Source organism: Pecten maximus, chromosome 1, assembly GCF_902652985.1.
Source record: "Pecten maximus chromosome 1, xPecMax1.1, whole genome shotgun sequence".
Lineage (NCBI taxonomy): Eukaryota > Metazoa > Mollusca > Bivalvia > Pectinida > Pectinidae > Pecten > Pecten maximus.
The window spans coordinates 11,432,798-11,438,797 of NC_047015.1; the positions used below are offsets into that span (position 1 = coordinate 11,432,798).

Below are 6,000 nucleotides of genomic sequence, written 5' to 3' on the forward strand. Positions count from 1 at the left end.
CAAACTACAGGGTCTTCCCCATATGTAATTACTGTTTAATAAATCATATATATAACTGTCAAGTCCGTCCACGTACGTAATGATAAATAATATATGATATTCAACAGGAAATTAATTTTGTATTACTAGCAATGTTCGGCCTCAAAAAAACTTACAAATAGATAACACATGATATTCAAAATGATATTCATTTTGCATAACTAAAAATATTCGTCCTTAAACGTACTAAAATAATAGATGATATTCAATATGGTATTGATTTTGTATAACTAGCAATGTTCGTCCTTAAACGTTCTTAATAATGCATGCTATTGTACATGATGTCCCATTTGTAGAACTAAACATGTTCGACCTCAAACGTACTAAAATAATACATGATATTCAATATGACATTCATTTTGTAAAACTGAAAATTTTTCGCCGCAAACGTACTTAAATAATACATTATGTTGTACATTACATTAATTTAGTGTATTAAACAATGTTCGGGGTCAAACGCTTTAAACTAATACATGATATTCGTTATGAAATTAATTTTGTATAATTAACAATGTTCGACTTCAAACGTGCTAAAATGATAGATGATATTCAATATAGTATTATTTTTTTATTACTAACAATTTTCGTCCTTAAACGTTCTTAAATAATACATTATATTCAATATGATATTAATTTTGTGCTAAAATAATGCATGATATTGTACATGATATTCAGTTTGTTTAACTAAAAATGTTCGACCTCAAACGTACTAGAATAATACATGATATTAGAAATGATATTCATTTGGTATAACTGAAAAATGTTCGCCTCAAACGTACTAAATTAAGACATGATGGGGTACATTATATTAATTTAGTGTAATTAACAATGTTCGGGCTCAAACGTTTTAAAACAATACATGATATTCATTATGATTTTGATTTTGTATAACTAACGATGTTTGTCCTTAAACGTGCTAAAATAATACATGATATTGTACATGATATTCAGTTTGTATAACTAAAAATGGTCGACCTCAAACATACTTAAATAATACATGATATTTAATATAATATTAATTTTGTATAATTAACAATGTTCTGCCTCAAGCGTACTTAAATAATGCAAGATCAGTAGTAATATGTTGTTTGTATAGTTAAGATATTGCTTACTGTAATCTAACTCATTTACATGCAATTACTTGACAAATAATGTTTAGAGCATGTGTTTATATCATTGTAAAATATCACTCCTGTGTATTAATATATTTAAATTGGTAGGGATCATTTAGGGCTAAATATTACTATAAAACATGCCTAAACTGGCATAATTAGGAAATAAAATAAGCACGTGAATGAACACAAAATAACCTGGTTACAACAGTATATAAGCAGAAACTCCGACAGACACTCGGTTGACAGCACATAGATTTTTGATGCGTTGAAATATATTATATTAAGGAAAATCTTGATTCAGTTTGGCATATTTTATTGCTTTTACTTGATAATAAATACAGAAGTGCTATTTCCTTGTGGAAAATTTTAAAGCTAACCCTTATGGGAAAAAAGGATGTGTAGAAAAACTACATAATATACTGTACTATGTCAAAATAAATAATAATTTTAAAAACCCCAGAAAAATACATACTTTTGAAGTATTTCCGAGAAATGATCGAGTTTTGATATCCGGTTCTGGTAGGTTGATGTCAATAGGAATGCTAATTGGAAATACATGATTTAATCCCTTATCCGGTTTGTACTATCCCCATTGTTACAAACACTGAAGATAAGCTCATAAGAAAAAATAATTCACAAAATGTTATCGCGTAAAAGACAGAATCATAGCACGAGTATGATGCCGATCCTCTTGTCATCAAACAGGTCAAAATAGAAAGAAAAAAAACATATTGAAATATTACGCCATAAATGACAATGCGTTCTATTAACACAATAGGTGTTTGACTGTGACCATATCATGGTCTGACTTTATTGATATTTAAACTCATAAGCGAGCGTGTCCGTGATGGATATGGACTTTACTAGTTCACTAAGCCTATTAAGAAATTTATATTATTTTATCTTTATCATGGGACATTACGAAGATAAGGGTTATCTCTCCCATTTGACCTGATATTTACACATGCATTTGAAAGATGGACATGGAGTGATGTCACAAAATTAATATGGGACCTCCTAATCTCAATATGTTACAGCTGACAACAAAAGGTTGAACGCATGGCATTTAGTATGACAAACTATATAACAAATGTGTCAAAACCAACTGATAATACTAGTACGTTACATAAATAGGATATATAATAATATATACTTAAACAATTAATACGTATCAAATGTGTTTTGAATTAAAGATGCAAGGAAAGAAATTTATATCACAAGTTTAATCATTTGTGTTTTAAATACACAAACACAATATATCTGAATCATTCTTGTGGAAAAGTCGGTACCAATTTTATACATCATTGTTGAAGAATGACTTATGTCCTGTATATCCTTGGTTGTCCGCTGATATTTATATCTTTGGTTGTCCGGTGATATTTATATCCTTGGTTGTCCGGTGATATTTGTATCCTTGGTTGTCGGGTGATACTTTATATCCTTGGTTGTCCGGTGATATTTATATCCTTGGTTGTCCGGTGATATTTATATCCTTGGTTGTCGGGTGGTACTTTATAGCTTTGGTTGTCGGGTGGTACTTTATATCCTTGGTTGTCGGGTGGTACTTTATATCCTTGGTTGTCGGGTGATACTTTATATCCTTGGTTGTCGGGTGGTACTTTATATCCTTGGTTGTCGGGTGGTACTTTATATCCTTGGTTGTCGGGTGGTACTTTATATCCTTGGTTGTCGGGTGATATTTATATCCTTGGTTGTCGGGTGGTACTTTATATCCTTGGTTGTCGGGTGGTACTTTATATCCTTGGTTGTCGGGTGGTACTTTATATCCTTGGTTGTCGGGTGGTACTTTATATCCTTGGTTGTCGGGTGATATTTATATCCTTGGTTGTCGGGTGATATTTATATCCTTGGTTGTCTGGTGGTATTTATATCCTTGGTTGTCGGGTGGTACTTTATATCCTTGGTTGTCGGGTGGTATTTATATCCTTGGTTGTCGGTGGTACTTTATATCCTTGGTTGTCGGTGGTACTTTATATCCTTGGTTGTCGGGTGGTACTTTATATCCTTGGTTGTCGGGTGGTACTTTATATCCTTGGTTGTCGGGTGGTACTTTATATCCTTGGTTGTCGGGTGGTACTTTATATCCTTGGTTGTCGGGTGATACTTTATATCCTTGGTTGTCGGGTGGTACTTTATATCCTTGGTTGTCTGGTGGTATTTATATCCTTGGTTGTCGGGTGATATTTATATCCTTGGTTGTCGGGTGATATTTATATCCTTGGTTGTCGGGTGATACTTTATATCCTTGGTTGTCGGGTGGCACTTTATATCCTTGGTTGTCGGGTGATATTTATATCCTTGGTTGTCCGGTGGTACTTTATATCCTTGGTTGTCGGATGGTACTTTATATACTTGGTTGTTGGGTGGTACTTTATATCCTTGGTTGTCCGGTGGTACTTTATATCCTTGGTTGTCGGGTGGTACTTTATATCCTTGGTTGTCGGGTGATATTTATATCCTTGGTTGTCGGGTGGTACTTTATATCCTTGGTTGTCCGGTGATATTTATATCCTTGGTTGTCCGGTGATATTTATACCCTTGGTTGTCGGGTGATATTTATATCCTTGGTTGTCGGGTGGTACTTTATATCCTTGGTTGTCGGGTGGTACTTTATATCCTTGGTTGTCGGGTGATATTTATATCCTTGGTTGTCGGGTGGTACTTTATATCCTTGGTTGTCCGGTGGTACTTTATATCCTTGGTTGTCGGGTGGTACTTTATATACTTGGTTGTCGGGTGATATTTATATCCTTGGTTGTCCAGTGATATTTATATCCTTGGTTGTCGGGTGATATTTATATCCTTGGTTGTCGGGTGGTACTTTATATCCTTGGTTGTCGGGTGGTACTTTATATCCTTGGTTGTCGGGTGGTACTTTATATCCTTGGTTGTCCGGTGATATTTATATCCTTGGTTGTCGGGTGATACTTTATATCCTTGGTTGTCCGGTGGTACTTTATATCCTTGGTTGTCGGGTGGTACTTTATATCCTTGGTTGTCGGGTGATATTTATATCCTTGGTTGTCGGGTGGTACTTTATATCCTTGGTTGTCGGGTGATACTTTATATCCTTGGTTGTCGGGTGATATTTATATCCTTGGTTGTCGGGTGATACTTTATATCCTTGGTTGTCCAGTGATATTTATATCCTTGGTTGTCCGGTGATACTTTATATCCTTGGTTGTCCGGTAATTTTTATATCCTTGGTTGTCGGGTGATATTTATATCCTTGGTTGTCGGGTGATACTTTATATCCTTGGTTGTCGGGTGATATTTATATCCTTGGTTGTCGGGTGATATTTATATCCTTGGTTGTCGGGTGATACTTTATATCCCTGGTTGTCGGGTGCTAATTTATATCCTTGGTTGTCGGGTGATATTTATATACTTGGTTGTCGGGTGGTACTTTATATCCTTGGTTGTCGGGTGGTACTTTATATCCTTGGTTGTCGAGTGGTACTTTATATCCTTGGTTGTCGAGTGGTACTTTATATCCTTGGTTGTCAGGTGGTACTTTATATCCTTGGTTGTCAGGTGGTACTTTATATCCTTGGTTGTCGGGTGGTACTTTATATCCTTGGTTGTCGGGTGATATTTATATCCTTGGTTGTCCGGTGATATTTATTTCCTTGGTTGTCGGGTGATATTTATATCCTTGGTTGTCGGGTGGTACTTTATATCATTGGTTGTCCGGTGATACTTTATATCCTTGGTTGTCCGGTGGTACTTGTATCCTTGGTTGATGAGGATTTGACCTGCGTCTGATGTACATTTTCTGTATATATCGCTGTCCTGAGCTTCTTGTATCTTTCCTGTACTGGCATAACTGCTTAGTGTTATTATGATCCAGTATAAAGTGCTTTTGATAATATAGTATTGTATCGCCAATGTTGAATACTTAAATTATGGTTGATATTATAATCTTGTATATTATATGTTATAGGTATATTATATATATATCACAGGCAGAGCTATTATAATTTGTTTAGTACTGTTACATTGTCATTTTGATGAATTATGATATACAAGATTTTGATATTATATTGTTTTAGCAGTATTGCTACATTGTACTTACAGGAATGTTGACTTTATATTGTTAAAGTAAATTTATATCTGTGAAGTATTCCAGAATTTCAAAAATAAAAACACACACGAACTTTATTTTTTGTAAGTTATTATTCCATCAATAATTAATAGATTAAAAGAGGATTTCATGCCAGCAAAAATCATAAATCATTAAGAATTCCAATTTGAAAATGATTGCTATAAGATGTTGTGTTAATTATGTGTAAGACTAAGAGAGGCAAAAATCAATTTCCCCCTTGCTGGAATAATGCTTTTTAATCATCTTTATATGCCTTTCACTGGCGCTGGAATAAAGAAGCATCGCATTGTGATTATCATACAACAATTAAACATATTAAAACGAAACAGCGTCATCAATGTGACAGTGAGCGACCAAGGGACGACCAGGTGACGACCAGAGGACGACTAAAGGACGACAAGGGGACGACTAAAGGACGACCAGGGAACGACTAAAGGACGACCAGGTGACGACTAAAGGACGACAAGGGACGACCAGAGGACGACCAAGGAACGAACAAGGGACCACCAGAAGACGACCGAAGGACGACAAGGGGACGACTAGAGGACGACCAGAGGACGACTAAAGGACGACCGAGTGACGGCGACGGGACGACCAGAGGACGATTAAAGGACGACAAGGGGACGACGAGGGGACGACTAAAGGACGACCGAGGGACGACGAGGGGACGACAAGAGGACGACTAAAGGACGACGAGGGGACGACCAGAGGACGACCAGA

At 35.6% G+C, this 6,000-nt stretch overlaps 1 long non-coding RNA gene across 1 annotated transcript; it reads right to left on the reverse strand.

Annotated features, from left to right (window-relative positions):
• Positions 1 to 3,152: 3,152 nt before the first annotated feature.
• On the reverse strand, positions 3,153 to 5,316 carry LOC117324916. The gene is made up of 2 exons (XR_004532090.1): positions 4,423 to 5,316; positions 3,153 to 4,289 (listed from the first exon to the last, which is right to left on the reverse strand). It is a non-coding gene; the product is annotated as an uncharacterized LOC117324916 (long non-coding RNA).
• Positions 5,317 to 6,000: the final 684 nt, after the last annotated feature.